This window comes from Macaca mulatta, chromosome 5 (assembly GCF_049350105.2).
Source record: "Macaca mulatta isolate MMU2019108-1 chromosome 5, T2T-MMU8v2.0, whole genome shotgun sequence".
NCBI classification, from domain to species: Eukaryota; Metazoa; Chordata; class Mammalia; order Primates; family Cercopithecidae; genus Macaca; species Macaca mulatta.
Genome location: NC_133410.1, coordinates 56,652,060 through 56,668,746, shown reverse-complemented (window position 1 = coordinate 56,668,746; position 16,687 = coordinate 56,652,060). Strand labels below are relative to the sequence as shown.

At 38.9% G+C, this 16,687-nt stretch overlaps 1 non-coding gene and 1 pseudogene across 1 annotated transcript; one reads left to right on the top strand and one right to left on the bottom strand.

Annotated features, from left to right (window-relative positions):
- The first annotated feature begins 3,271 nt into the window (after positions 1–3,271).
- On the top strand, positions 3,272–4,342 carry LOC698359 (chromobox protein homolog 3 pseudogene; annotated as a pseudogene).
- A 9,055-nt stretch (positions 4,343–13,397) lies between these two features.
- On the bottom strand, positions 13,398–13,499 carry LOC114678501 (U6 spliceosomal RNA). The gene has a single exon (XR_003729945.2). It is a non-coding gene; the product is annotated as a U6 spliceosomal RNA (small nuclear RNA).
- Positions 13,500–16,687: the final 3,188 nt, after the last annotated feature.

Below are 16,687 nucleotides of genomic sequence, written 5' to 3'. Positions count from 1 at the left end.
TTTCCTGGCAAAAATATTCTGCCATTGGGAACCAAGACCTCCAAAAACCAACAGAAATGAAAAATTGTAAGTATGAAAGGCAAAACTTCTGTGAGTGGTCATGAGGTGGAATATTTGAAGATATCTATTCCCACTACCCTCTTGATTCTTGGACCATTGTATTTTGGTAATAGAAGAGACAGCATCACCTATTGGTTGCTGATTCAAAGTGTATTTCAATCTAACAGAACTCCATTCCTCAACTGGCATTGCAAGGAGTTCAAGAGGCAATTCCTCCATTCAATTAAGCCAACTGCTTCTGGATGGTGGGGGTCTATGGTAAGATCAGCAAATTCCATGGGAACTAGCCCATTGCTGCACTTCTTTGGCTGTGAAATGAATTCTTTGATTAGGAGCAATGTTGGAATGCCATAATGGTAAATAAAGCATTCTGAAAGTCCGCAAATGGTTATATTTGCAAAAGCACCACAAACAAGGTAAGCAAATTCATATCCAAAACACATGTCTATTCTAGTGGGGACAAATCTCTGCCTCCTCTATAATACAGGGATCCACTGTCATCAGTCTCTGCTTGGTAGCTGGCTGGTCTTCCAGGGAATAGTGCTATATTGGGGGCTCAGTGCTGTTATTCTCTGCTGTTGGTCCTTTAAGCACTCCTCAGTAACAGTAGCCAGGTCAGCCTGTGATGTTAAGCCTGTGAATGGCCTCCATTCTTGATCCTGTGACCACTTTATACATGGGTTAATTCAGTGGGCTGTATGATGGCTGGTGAAAGAGGCTGAGTGATATATAAGAATATGACACTTTTTCTACACTATTATTGAGCGCTTCCTCTATAGCAGATACTCTTTGGAGAGCATTCACATGAAATATAAGTGTCTTCATGCTGTACCCATTATGAGAGACGTATCCACACACTTCTTTCCCAGGCCTCTTCTTACCAATATTCAAATCCTATTCTTATCAAGTCCCTGAACATCCAGCCAAGCTCTAAGAAACTGCCCATGAATCAGAGTAAGTCCATACTTATAGCTATTTCTGAGTTTAGACAAAGTAGATAACCAAGTGTATTTTTTTAAGTTCTGGGCTTGGGTGTATTTTACATTACCACCATCCAGAGACACTCCTGAGTGGAAGTGTGCTACTGCACTGTCCACTCCAGTTTGCCCCAGAATACTGTCTTACCATCTATAAATACAGCCTGAACTTCCTCCTCATTCAACTGGTAATAAGAAACTTCCTAGTGAGGCCACAGGTATGGATTGAAGGAGAAGGGCCAGGAGTTGATGTTGATGGAGTAAAGCCATCTACTTAGGTAACTTAGTTGGGTCTTCTGGATGTGTGCGAGGTCAATCTCTTTTATACTATTTCTACTTGGTGGGAGGTTGCTTCTGTGAGCACTCGACTTTATGCAGCCAACTTTTATGGCTAGGAAGGGCATACAATTCATAATGGAAAACTCAGGCTACACGTAAGGCATTCAGTACGAGTATTGAGCTGGAGCTGTTTCTGGAAAGGAGAATGGTTATCTTGAGAAGAGTCATAGATTGGCTTCAAAACCCTGAGTTTTACATTATGATTCTCCAATTGTTGTTTGGCAGAGACTTCCTGCAACATCCTACTTGCCACAGACATGCCAAGTATCATTGCATATACTGGGTTATAAAGAAGAGCAATCTACACTTCAGTCTATACTTGCTCTGGTCCCCCTCAGAACTGGCGGCTTTATTGATTTAATAAGATTATTTGTAAATGGGAATTGAAGTAGCTCACTCGAATGTAGGAGATACTACCTCTAAAATCCAAATGGGTCTACCTAGTGTTTTTTCTCTACTGGGGGACTTTGCAAGGTGCAGCAACTTATCTTTCACTTTGGTGGCAATATTTTGAGATGTTCCATACCACGTGACCCCCAGGAATTTCACCGAGGTAATGGGCTTCTGAATTTTCATGGGGGTTTATTTCCTATTCTCTAGTTCACATGGGTCTTATTAAATCATCTAAAATCCTTGCCACTTCCTGTTCAGGTCCTGATCAGATCCAATCAACATAATGGTATCAATGCAGTGGACTAGTGTGATTTTATGTGAACTGTCAAGATTATCATAATCTCTGAAGATTATATTATGGCAGAACACAGGAGTGTTGACATAGTTCTTAGGCTACTTCAGGTAAAAACAAACTGTTTCTGGTGGTCCTTGCAAACTAGTATAGAAACAGAAATATTTGCAAGTCAATAATGGCACACTAAGTGCCAGGGACTCTTGATTTGTTCCAGAAATGAGATGATATCTAAATATCAACCGCAGTTGGAGTCACCTAATTAAGTTTTTGATAACATGTGGTTATTCTTTGGATCCCTCCAACTTTTGTATAGGCTAAAGGGGCAAATTGAATGGGGAGTGAGAGGTATGACTACCCTTGCTTTTTGTCACATCTTTAATGGTGAAGCTAATCTCTGAAGTTCCATCAGGGATAAGGTATTACTTGTGGTTTCCAATACTGGTAAGGGCAGGAATTTCCAGGGGCTTCCACTTGACTCATTTTTACCATAATGGCCCTCAATGGGTAAAGATTCAATGAGACCACTGCAGAACATGCAACAGAATTCTCCTGCCTCTGAGTTATCCCACCTGAGTAAGGAGAGAGCTGCCTTATGTGTCCACTCCCTCAATTACTGGCTGAGGGCTGTTCTCACATATAGGAGGAATAGAATCTGGAGGCCAGAGAGAAACCGAACAGGGCACCTGCAGCATCTGCTACAGTTATTTGGATGGGGAGGTTTCTGAGTTCTACTTTTAACGCATTGAGAAGTTAATGACATCTAGCAGGCTGTTGGATTAGTGAGTCTGAAATTGAGGAGAGAGAGTTCTAGCTCTTCCCCTATATTCCCATGGCTCTGTGCTTAGCTCTGTCATAGCATTTACTATGCTTTACTTGAATGACCTACTTATGTGCTTGCCTTTTGACCAGAATGGAAAGGGGCAGTATCTTTTTTTGTTGTTGCTTTTCTGAAGTGCCCATTCTGGGGCCTGCCACACAATAGTTGCTCATTAAGTGAAGTGCATGTTTTCCTCCTCACCAATATTCCTGTGCTGTTTTAGAAAACTCTTCCAGAAATGGTACAGTAACAGCTAATATATAACGAAGAGAGCATCAGCTGCATTTAGACACTGGCCCTGTGCCTAGTTACCTTTGGGCAGTGGGGAAAATACTCTTCCCAAGGAAAGCTGGAGTGGTTGGAGTCTATAATTAACATATAGTGTGTATGCTAATATTATATGTCCTATACTAGGATACAATGCAATGTACATGCATTTAATTGATTGTCTTGCACTCTAAAAGAACGCTAAGTCATTTATTGACACCATGTGCAATTCCTAAAACTCAAAAATTGACTGATAGTATTCATACAGAGTTTACGTTATTTCCTGAGAATAAAAACAATGAATTACTAACAGTAAGGCAAAACAGGCCAGGCACAGTAGCTCACACCTGTAATTCCAGCACTTTGGGAACCTGAGGTGGGCAGATCACCTGAGGTCGGGAGTTTGAGACCAGCCTGGCCAACAAGGGGAAACCCCATCTCTACTAAAAATACAAAATATTGACGCTGCAGACCTGCGACCTAGAGCACCTCGGAGGCGGTGAATAATAGCTCTTCAAGTCTGCAATAAAAAATGGCCTCCAATAAAACTACATTGCAAAAAATGGGGAAAAAAAAAAACAGAATGGAAAGAGTAAAAAAGTTGAAGAGGCAGAGCCGGGAGAATTTGTGGTGGAAAAAGTACTAGATCGACGTGTAGTGAATGGGGAAAGTGGAATATTTCCTGAAGTGGAAGGGATTTACAGATGCTGACAATACTTGGGAACCTGAAGAAAATTTAGATTGTCCAGAGTTGATCGAAGCATTTCTTAACTCTCAGAAAGCTGGCAAAGAAAAAGATGGTACAAAAAGAAAATCTTTATCTGACAGTGAATCTGATGACAGCAAATCACAGAAGAAAAGAGATGCTGCTGACAAACCAAGAGGATTTGCCAGAGGTCTTGATCCGTAAAGAATAATTGATGCCACAGACAGCAGTGGAGAATTGATGTTTCTTATGAAATGGAAAGATTCTGATGAGGCAGACTTGGTGCTAGTGAAAGAGGCAAATATGAAGTGTCGTCAAATTGTAATTGCTTTTTATGAAGAGAGACTAACTTGGCATTCTTGTCCAGAAGATGAAGCTCAATAATTGTTCACATTGTTTTCTTATATATATTTATATATATATATATATAATTTGGGTCTTGGATTTTGATTTACTAGTGTGACGAAATAACTACATCCTAATGAAAATCAAGTTTGATATGTTTGTTTTGAAAGTAGCATTGGAAGAGTTGTTGGGAATTTTTTTTGCATCCACAGCACTGGTTACTTTGAACAAATAAATAAAAGCTTTCTGTAGTTGCTTCCTTTATCAGAAAAGAAAAAAAAATACAAAAAATTAGCTGGGCATGGTCGCAGGCACCTGTAATCCCGGTTACTAGGGAGGCTGAGGTAGGAGAATTGCTTTAACCCAGGAGGTGGAGGTTCCAGTGAGCTGAGACCATGCCACCGCACTCTAGCCTGGGTGACAGAGTGAAACTCCATCTCAAAAAAAAAAAAAAAGAAAAGAAAAGAAAAAGAAAACCCAGTAAGACAAAGTATATGAATCATACTGTTTCTTATAAATAGGAAATCGATCATCACAACAAACCCGTATATGAAAGAAAATGCAGTTTGGTCTGAAATAGAATTTCAGTGTATATTTTAGAGTCATTAAAACCTAATGATCAAGTTCCTTCAGTAGCATTAACAAATAAACAGGTGTTTGATTCCCAGTACTTGTGCAACTGGTTGGGATAAGATCAGAAGTTACCATAGTTCAGTGGCTTCTGAGAACATACAGCACTCTATACTTACAAAGAAATAAAACAATAACTGCTTGGTTTACATTATTATTGCTCAATATGCTACATACTATAATTCATCAAAAATATTTATACTTTTCAATTGAGTATCCTGAGGTTTTTGTTTTGTTTCATTTTGTTTTAAATGGAATCACCGGAAGGTTAGCATAATTTGGAGCCAGAATTGCCCACACAGCTGTCAGGTTTCCTGGGCACATTGCAGATCTGAATTTGGGTCATAAACAGCTTGGAGATTTCTGACCTCAGGGGCTGTAGGGGAAATCGAATTAAGCCTGCGAGAGGTAGCACATAGCTTTCCTTCATGGTGACCCACTTTGGTTCACCTCTCAGGACAAAAAAGGAAAAGACAGCTGGGTGGCAACAGCCAAAGCCATCTGTTGTAGAAATGGGCACAGAGTTCAGATTTGCAAGGACAGGGCAATATAAAAACAAAAGCAAAGAGAAAGAAATAGGTAATTACTGAAATGTCCTTGTAAGAAATAAACAGGCAATGTTAATTCTTATCCAAACATTTTATGAATGTAATATTCATCAAATGTTATTGATGCTGATCCTTGGGCTTGGCAACAACATTCTTGGTATGCAAAATTTGTTTATATAGTTTGTGTGCAGGTTGGTTCCTCCAATTACCTAATAAGGACAAGGTTCAGTTTTCATATTGGCCAGTTAGCTCTGTACAGAGAAAAGCTCTGCTGCTTTGCTCTAGCTTGTATGCTATCCAATTCAGGTCTCTTCTAAGCACGGGTTTTGATCATGTGAATAGTTTGGAATACACTGTTACAATTATTGGAAGAACAACTTAAAACAATGTTTTCTTTTATATGGGTAAGAAGATAAGTGACAATAAGAAATACTAGTTACCCTTACCAAGCCCTTATCACAAACTATGTTGCACTTAAGCTGTCTCTCTCTCTATTGTTTCATTTAATCCTTATAAAACTGCCATTTTTCAGGTAAGGAAACGGGCTTTGAAAAGTTAAGTAGCTTGACATATAAGTCATATAGAGATAAAAAAGTAAAGCTGAAATTTGAACCCAAGATAATAATTTACATTTGCTTAGCATTTTATGGTTTACTAATTGTGTTTACATACATTCTTTCACTTAATCTTCCCAGACAGTCTTGTGAGATAGTCAGTAGTTATAACCTTACTTTTACAAATGCGGGAGAGGGGGCTTTCAGAGGTCACTCAGCTAGCAGATGTCAGAGCCAGTACAAAAAGTCGAGTGTGCTGATTCCAGGTTTCAAGATCTTTTAACTATTAGACAGCCAAGGTCTGGGATATGTGTATTTATTGTGAAGTTCAAGTCTATATAGTACAAAATGAAATGTAGATTTCATAATTATCCAGATTATTCAGGCTTTAGAGGGTCCAGATGCTTCATTTTTGTTTAATGAAATTAACAACATAACCGGAGAGGGGGAGTGGGTGGGAGGGGGTGAATAATGAGAAATTACTTTTAATGGGTACAATGTATATTACTTAGGTGATGGATACCCCAAAAGTCCTGATTTCACCATTATACAATCTATGCATGTAACAAAATTACACTTGTATCTCATACATTTATACAAATTTAAACACACACACACAAAAGACCTTCATATTTACCCACTCTAGAAGTTGTGTAGTTAACTGATTAAAATCACATGGAATGTATTTTCTTTTTTCTATTTTAATGTTTATATATTAGCTATACAATAAGTTCTTATTTAATGTCATTGATAGAGTCTTGGAAACTTCAACTTTAAGGGAAATGAGGTATAATAAAATGAATTTTACCATAGGCTAATTGATACAAAAAACAGTTAAGTTTCTACAGCATATTTCTTGCCACAAAAAAAAAATCACCAAAATTCTAAATAAAGATCTCAGACACTTCTAATATTAAACATTAAAATAAATGTGAGCTATTTAAAAGAAAGAAATTAAGAATATAAATAAAATGTTACCAGTGAAGCATATGGAATATTATAAACAAATTTTTCTAGAGATGGGAGGGGGGGGTGTCTCACTATTTTGCCTAGGCTGGTCTTGAACTACTGGTCCCAAGCGATCCTCCTGCCTCAGACTTCCAAAGGGCTGTGATTATGGGCACGAGTCATCACAACTGGCCAGACTATATATTTTTATACAATGGAATTATATGGCAATAAAATTTACTATGGCTATAGGCAAACATGGATGAAGCCAAAAACGAAGTTGGAAAAAAAAGTCACAGAAAAATATACTCAGTGTGATTTCACTTATATAAACTTTAAAAACTAAACAACATATTATTTAGGGATACAGATAAACTATTTTTAAAAGGAAGGGAATGATTAACTGAATATTTGGTACTAGGGTTACTTTCGGAGAGAGAGAGAGAGTAGGGGATGTGATCCAGGAAGAGCATCCAGAGGTTTCAGATTATATTCTATTGATTCACTTGGGTAGTGGATACATGATTACTTGTTTTATCGATGGTATTTACTTATTTATATTTTTAGAGAGAGGGTCCTGCTTTGTTGCCCAGGCCAGAGTGCAGTGGCTCGAACATAGCTTACTGCAGCCTTCAACTCCTGCCTCAGCCTCCTGAGTAGCTAGGACTACAGGTATGCACCACCATGCCTGGCAAATTTAAAAAAAGTTTTGTAGATATGAGGTCTCTCTATGTTGCTCAGGCCGGTCTTGAACTCCTGGCCTCAAGTGAACCTCCCTCCTTGGCTTCCCAGAGTACTGGATTACAGGTGTGAGCTACCTTGCCCAGCCTTTATTAATGGTCTTTACATTGAACATACGTATACTCTCTTGTTTGTGTATTTTACAATACAATTATATATATATACACACACACATATATATATATATATCAATCAGAAAAGAGACCAGAAGAATGTACATTACCACAATAACATTAGTTGTATTAGATTGTTTGGTTACAGGTGATTTTATTTTTCTTTTTCCACATTTTCTGTAGTGTGCTATTATTACTTTCATGATTAAAATAAGTAACCCTGGCCAGGAGTAGTGGCTCACGCTTGGTAATCCCAGCACTTTGGGAGGCCGAGGTGGGCGGATCATGAGGTCAGGAGATCAAGACCATCCTGGCTAACATGATGAAACCCTGTCTCTACTAAAAATACAAAAAAATTAGCCGGGTGTGGTAGTGGGTGCCTGTACTCCCAGCTACTTGGGAGTCTGAGGCAGGAGAATGGCGTGAACCTGGAAGGTAGAGGTTGCAGTGACCCGAGATTGCGCCACTGCACTCCAGCCTGGGCGACAGAACCAGACTCCATCTCAAAAAAAAAAAAAAATATATATATATATATATATATATGTGTGTGTGTGTGTGTATATATATGAAAGATGGAAGGCCGGGCGCGGTGGCTCAAGCCTGTAATCCCAGCACTTTGGGAGGCCGAGGCGGGCGGATCACGAGGTCAGGAGATCGAGACCATCCTGGCGAACACGGTGAAACCCCGTCTCTGCTAAAAAATACAAAAAAACTAGCCGGGCGAGGTGGCGGGCGCCTGTAGTCCCAGCTACTCGGGAGGCCGAGGCAGGAGAATGGCGTAAACCCGGGAGGCAGAGCTTGCAGTGAGCTGAGATCCGGCCACTGCACTCCAGCCTGGGCGACAGAGCAAGACTCCGTCTCAAAAAAAAAAAAAAAAAAAAAGAAAGATGTAGTTACTCTGAAGTAAAATAGACCACTTAAGGATTTATTATTCTATGTGGAATAATATGTGGAAAATAAATGTGGAAAAAGAAAACCAAAATCACCTGTAACCAAACAATCCAATACAACTAATGTTGTTGTGGTAATGTACATTTTTCTGGTCTCCACTCAGGAGGCTGAGGCTAGAGAATCACTTGAACCTGGGAGGCGGAGGTTGCAGTGAGCTGAGATCGCGCCATTGCACTCCAGCCTGGGCAACAAGAGTGAAGATCTGTCTCAAAAAAAAAAAAAAAAGAAGAAGAAGAAGAAATAAAGTAAAATAATTAACCCTTACAGGGAAATGGCAATAATCTCACTTAGCCTAAACAAGTGAAAAGTATAACCTGAAGTAGTTTTAGTTAGGATAATGGGTTTCACAAATATACCGGAAGCACCAATGTCAAAAGGACATCCGGAAGGTGGAAGTTCTACCCACGTGTACTCTTGAGTTGCTTCGATGTTGTTAATCTGTTCTTGTGCAGAACTGCTCATTCTTAAAAATATACAAAACATTCTGAGTTGAAAGAAGACAGTCACACAGTGAAATCTCTCTCTCCCTCCTGAGACAACTATCCTCTCTGTTTTGCTGCTATCCTTTCTACACACTGCTATCGTTGGGAAACTTGCACAACAGTATTGTGATTTATAATTCTGCTCTCTCCCATTAGGCTCTGAGTTCTCTGAGAGTAGAGTCTAAACCATAGTCATTTTGTATCTACTGTTTCCTCCACTATGTCTGGAATAATTAGCTGCCCAGACAACTTTTATTAAACTGAACAAAAGAAGCAATGAAGATTTTTAAATGCTACATTTATAAGACACATGGCTATGGAAACCTGAATATTCTTGGAAGCTAATCTTCACGCAGAATGAGTCAATATGTTTCTGTCCTGTTTAAATACAAAATCTTGAGATAGTATATTATTTATGTCCATCATAAAAACTTAACAAATATTGCACAACAAAATAAGCACAATAAATTCGTAACTTCTGGCACATTTCAAAAGAAGTTTCTTTTCTATGAACTCTTTTTGTCCACCTCTTACCATCTCTACCTCCTAGAATCCAGCACAGGCTGTAAACCTCAAACCTGTTATTTTTAGCACTGAGTTAGCAGAGGGCCTTGACTTCCTCTTAGAATGATGGTATGCAGCTTCTGAGAATATAACAGCAGAGCTAATAATGGTAGAATCATCAGAGTATTTGCTGATTACCATCTTCTGTTATAAAGACTTTAAAAACCCTTCCTTGTCGTAAGGTGGAAAAGAAGCCACATGTCTGCAAAATAGTCCTTATCAGGAGGAATAGGAACACAGCACAATTTCTTTCTGGCCCCTAAACATTTGCAAACTACTGATACAAGACACTCACATGATGTCTCAGATCTTTAGACACCTCCCCCAGGCAGAAAAGAAGGAGCCTCATTTTATTTCCCCTGCTGGCTTTCCTGAGATTTGAGTGGTGGGACTGTGTTGAAACTGGCTGGCTTTTTTTAAGAAACATGTTAATTCAAAACTCTAGGGTAAGGGTAGTTGATCCTGGTAGGCCTGGTCTGTCTAGACAGTTTCTTTTCAGATTAGTTTGACAGAGATAAGATAAGATTTCTCAAAAGCATATTTGCTTTCTATTGAAGAAAAACAAAAAACAAAGGAAACACACCCCCCCACCCTACCCCCACACATGTATGCAGGTGACCAGTGATTAAATTTCCTAATAAAACACCCAATCCCAATTGCCTGTGCTTAAACTAACCTAAACTACTGATGCAGCCATTTTGAGTGAACTTAATAGGAAACATAGCCAAATAGATCTTCTTCCTGGTATTCGAGAAGAAGGAAAATAAAACAATTCAGATATAAGCTTGATCTATGTAACATAGTCACTATGCTTGATTTATGTAACATAGTAACTATATGTCACTGTAAAATAGTGGTTAAGAGTGTGGATACTAGAGTCAGATTGTCTAGGTTTGAACACCGATTCCACCACTGTCTAACTGTGGGATTAAGTTACATAAACTCCCTGGGCCTCTATTTCTGGGTCTGTGTGATGGTACTTACCACTTGTGTGTGTTACAGGCACTAAAGTTATGTCAGGACATATAAATCACGAATATGGTGCTTGACAGCTTCATTATTGATTACTACATGTAGATTATTATAAAGCTAATGAAATTTAGCTTCAGGGGCCCTCATTTGCACAGACTCTCTCCAAGTTCTCAGGAGTGGCTCCAGCAGAGTGTTCATGTGACGGTTAATTTTATGTCAACTTGACTGAACTAAGGGATGCCCAGGTAGCTGGTAAAACACATTATTTTGGGGTGTATCTATGAAAGCATTTCCAGAAGAGAAGGGCATTTGGATCAGTAGGCTAGTAAAGAAGACCACCCTCGCCAATGTGGGTGGGCATTATCCACTATGCTGATGGCCTGAACAGAACAAAACGGCGGAGGAGAAGGGTGAATTTTCCCTTGTTGCTTGAGCTGGGACATTCATCTTCTCCTGCCTTGGATATCAGTGCTCCTGACTCTCAGGCCTTTGGACTTGCACTGGGACTTAACACTATTGGTTTCCCTGGTTCTCAGGCCTTTGGGTCTTGTACTGGAACTACGCCACCTGGTTTCATGGGCCTCCAGCTTGCAGACAGCAGATTGTGGGATTTCTCAGCTTCCATAATTGCACAAGCCAATCCCTCATTATAAATCTCCTTCTATGTACAGTCATGCATTGCTTAATGATGAAGATAAGTTTTGAGAAATGCATCATTAGGCAATTTTATTATTGTGTAAACATCATAGAGTGTACTTACACAAATTTTGATAGTATAGCTTACTACACACCTAAGCTATATGGTATAACCTACTGTCGTAGGCTACAAATCTTTGCAGTATGTTAGTGTACAGAATACTGTAGATAACGCTAACACAATGGTAAATATTTGTGTATTTAAACATATCTAAACAGATAAAAGCTACAGTAAAAATACAATGTTATAATATTATGGAACCACTGTTATATATATGGTGTGTTACTGATCAAAACATCATTTTGCTGTGCACGACTATATATCTATATATATCCTATTGGCTTTGTTTCTCTTGAGAACCCTGACTGATATAGTTCACATATATATTTTTTTGAGTTTTGTGAAAGTAAGTGATTTTAACTACAATCAGTTAAGGCTGCTATCTTTCTCCATGTCAAATTTCACTGTATCATTTTCCCTTGAATTCAGAGGTGCTTGAGTGTCTACCAGCATTTTGGGGATCTAAGGGGAAGTAGAGTTGAGAACATATCATTTAACTAAAATTTAAAAACACATTTTGGATTGTTCCAATAAAACAATGAGAAATTATAAAATCCTAATTTGGATATAAAAGAAAGGTGCTCTGTTTTGTTATCTAAAAGTGCTTTTAATGAAGAACTAAGCGAAAATTTACATAAAAAGTTAATGGGATATGAAATAAAAGTGATAAAAATGCATGACGAGATTTGCTTCTTGTTCAGATACCAAGAAGCAAACTATGTATAATACTTTTTTCCAGATCATTCGAAAACCAGTACTTCCTTAGAAGGAAATGAGAAATTTTTAGAAGTAACGGGTAAACTCTTGGATTGTTTGATATTCTATTAAGAGGAAAGAATCATAAAATCATTTAAAAATATAGAAATTTCTTGCTGATTTGATACAAAATACTGACACTGACAAAGATGACATAAACCTCAAAATATGCTTCTGCAATAAAGAAACAGATGAGAAGCTAAATAATGAGTCTGTCCGTTTTCACTGGTATCCTCGATTTTTTATAGCTCGTATGCAGAAAAAGCTTGGTAAAGATTTTCCCAAATCTGATATCAACCATAAAATATACTATGGTATTAATAATGAATTATAAAACTGAAATAAACATTTAAAACAGCAACAATTTTTTAAAAACAAAAATTGATTAGCCATGTTAGAGGAAAAACTAAATTTTAAAAAATGTTCTCTACAGAAAATTATATTAATATGTTATTATCATATGAAGAAGTGATCAGAGAGCATACAGCCAAAAATATTGGTAAAAAAGTTATATAGCCATATGTCAGGCAGTTTATTAATAAAAAAATATTATGGGATTTTCCAGATTTTGTGTGTTTGTGAATGTAAAAGATGATTTTCCAGATACGGTCATCACAGTATCTCCTATCCCACATGCTCTTGTGATAAGGTGATTGACAGCTCTCATTGAGAGGTGGAATCTATGTTCCTTCTCTTTGAACCTGAGCAGATGTGACTATAGCTGAAAGGACGTTGCAGTTGATACAATAAAGGTCCCTCAAAAATGTCCACATCCTATTCCTCACCACCTGTGAATATGTTATGTAATATAGCAAGATGGAATTAAGGTTGCAAATCTGACCTTTTTTCTTTTCTTTTTTCTGTTTTTTTTTTTTTTTTTTTTTTTTTTTTTTGAGACAGGGTCTTTCTCTGTCACCCAGCCTAGAGTGCAGTGGCGTGAACATGGCTCACTGCAACCTTGACTGGGACTCAAGTGATTCTCCCACCTCAGCCTCCGAAGCTGAGACTACAGGCACATGCCACCATGCCTGGCTAATTTTTAAAATTTTTGTGGAGATAACATCTTGCCATGTTGCCCAGGCTGGTCTAGAACCCCTGGGCTCAGGCAATCCTCCCACCTCGGCCTCCCAAAGTGCAGGAATTACAGACATGAGCCACCATGCCCAAACTTTTCTTTTTCTCAAAAATACAGAACACTTCACAAATTTGTCTGCCATCCTTGCATGGGGGCCATGCTAATCTTCTCTGTAACATTCCAGTTTTAATATATGTGGTGGCTCGCGCCTGTAATCCCAGCACTTTGAGAGGCTGAAGTGGGCAGATCACCTGAGGTCAGGAATTCAAAACCAACCTGGCCAAGAGGGCAAAACCCCGTCTCTACCAAAAATACAAAAATTAGCAGGGCGTGGTGGTGCACACCTATAATTCCAGCTACTTGGGAGGCTGAGACAGGAGAATCACTTGAACCCAGGAGGCAGACGTTGCAGTGAGCCGAGATCGTGCCACTGCACTCCAGCCTGGGTGACAGAGTAAGACTCCATCTCAAAACAAACAAACAAAAAACCCCCCACACAAAAGCAAACCCAAAAAAACCCCAAAAACAAACAAAAAAAAACCAATTTTAATATTTGTGATGCTGAAGCAAGCACCAGCTGACCTTGAGATGGTGAGACTATACTGGACTATTCAGGTGGGCCCAATATAATCACTAAGGTCCTTGTAGTTGGAAGTGGGAGGCAGAAGAGTCAGAGTCAAGAGAGATCTGTAGATGCCATGATGCTGGCTTTAAAGATGGAGGAAGGGTCACAAGCCAAGGAATGCAGGTGGCCTGTAGATGCTGGAAAAGGCAAGAAAATGAATACTCTCTAGAGCCTTCAGAAGGACTGCAGCCCTGCTGCCACCTTGATTTTAACCCAGTGAGGCCCATTTCGAACTTCTGACCTCCGGAACTATAATATGATAAACATTTGTTCTTTTAAATCCCTAAATTTGTGGTAATTTCCTAGACCATCAGTGTGAAACTAATACAGATGCTATTTGACTGCCAAGGCTGGTTCGTAAAAGGAGACACAGTGTTCACCTGATTTTCTTCAGGCCCTGACACCATGCCATGAGGAAACAGAAAGACCATGTGGAGTGGTTACATGTAAGTGTTCCATCCACCAGCCTCAGCTGAGGTCCCAGCCCACAGTCAGCATCACTCCAGACACGTTGAGTGGCAGCAAGATGATACCAGCCGCAGTTACCATCTGATTACAACTTCATAAGAAACCCTGAGCAAGGGCTGCCCAGCTGAGCTCAACCAACGCTCAGACCTCTGGGTGATGATAATAAAATTATTGTTGTTTTGAGTCACTAACTTTTGGGGTGATTCATTGTATAGCAGTAGATAGCTGGAGCAGTGAGTATATAACAACTTTTAAAAATTGACACTTTGTCTTGAATTGTCTCGTTTTAAATAAGTATTCACTTTCATATTTAATTTTGTATTTGTAAATCCTACCTTTTTTCCTACAGAGAGCCCCTCCAAATAGTAAAGCTTCAAACCTACTGCCTTAAATCTGGTTCTACTTCTGCACGTAGCCACAATTTCTTATTCTGAATGTGGTAGAAAACATAAAAATATATGTAATTAAACAGACCTGAGGATCTTTGATATAAAGCAGTCTTTCCTTTCTTCTTCTTTGTATTTTTAGTAGAGACAGGGTTTCACCAGCAGTCTTTATTTTTAAAGTTAAAAAAAAAAACTTTCACTTTGAAAACACTTTAAAATGTTAACTGAAGCAAATTTTAAGCTTTTTTTTTTTTTAATACTTTAAGTTCTAGGGTACATGTGCACAATGTAAAGGTTTGTTACATATGTATACACGTGCCATGTTGGTGTGCTGCACCCATTAACTTTTAAGCTTATATCACTTATCCATATCACTTTAAACATCAATTGCCTTTTCATTTGAGATTAAAAAAGAGATCATGATTCTCACAGACAGTAAAACTTATTTTGGAAATACGATGATATAGTCAACAGATGTATCCTAAGTTACTCTTTGCTGACAATGTCAACTTCATATAGCATTGTGATGTCAAGAAAAGACAGGAAATCTGAGTTAGGTCATGGTTCTTGGAACAAACCATGAAGGAAAAATGTGTTATGTAAAGAAGCATGTATAATGTTCCAGAATGTAGCCTAGGCCACTTAAAATATATTTTAAGATGATTTTGAGATGATTAGTTCTGATTTCTGGCATTGCCAAATTCTCAGTTCACTCTCCTCTGCCAGCCTTTTCACATCATGTCCAAGCTACTTCATTTATTTCAATTGATTCTTCCTGTAAAAGAGGGAGCACTGGATAACAAAGTACTGAGTCGGGCTTCAGAGTCCACGGAGCATTGACTTCTCAAGTTCTCAGGTTGCAGAGATAGTTTATACAAGGCTAACTCTCTTGCAGGCTAGTAGAACTGGGAGGGGCTAAACTGGGTGGCTGGAAAAACTGGTCCTCTTGCTCTAGTCATTCAGATGGTATCTACAGTGTGGATAATTTCCACAATTCCAAAGCCAACCCTACATATATAAACACTATGAATGTTTATGAATATGGCCAACCCTTGCACAAACACTCTTCCAAAAAAACAGGGCATGCTTCTAGCATTAACAACAAAAGCAACAAAATATACAGTAAATGGATTGTAAAATGTTGATTTCAAATTTGAGATGATCTTGTTCGTGGGAAAATCAGAAAGGAGAATATATGAGATGCCTCACTGACTTATTCTACTGGTTGCTCGAAGAAAGAGATTAATCATCTGCTATATAAATCATCTCATTCTTCCAGGTTCTGATTTAAAAATGAGCTCTTGGTTGAAAAATCTGCATCACTTTAAGATGGCACCCTATGCTACTATGCTATACCTTCCCTGTTCCTCTTCCTCGGAGAGGCATTCCTGTCTCCATTGAAGGTTCTGTGAAGCAGGACTTATCTAAGCAGGAAGTTTGGGGCTGCAAACCACTTTTTTTTTTTTTTTTTTGAGATAGGGTTTTGCTCTGTTGCCCAGGCTGGAGTGCAGTGACATCATCATGGCTCACTGTAGACCTCCCAGGCTCAAGCAATCTTCTTGCCTCAGGCTCCCATGTAGTTGGGACTACAGGTGCATGCCACCATGCCCAGATAATTTTTAAAATTTTTTGTAGAGATGAAGTCTTGCTATGTTGCCCAGGCTGGTCCTGAACTCCTGGGCTCAAGTGATCCTCCCACCTCAGCCTCCGAAAGTGCTGGGATTCCAGGTGTGAACCACTGTGCTCAGCCTAATGACAGAAAACAGCCCAGCCAGGGACTCAGCAATAGTGAGTAGACAGGGAGGGGGAGTATGGCCTCATGTCAGCTTTACATATCCTTATCCTCAGGTTCTTTCCTTTCGGGGCTGCTTTCCACCAGACTTCTTTGATGAGGTTAGGGATAATCCCTTCCTTTCCC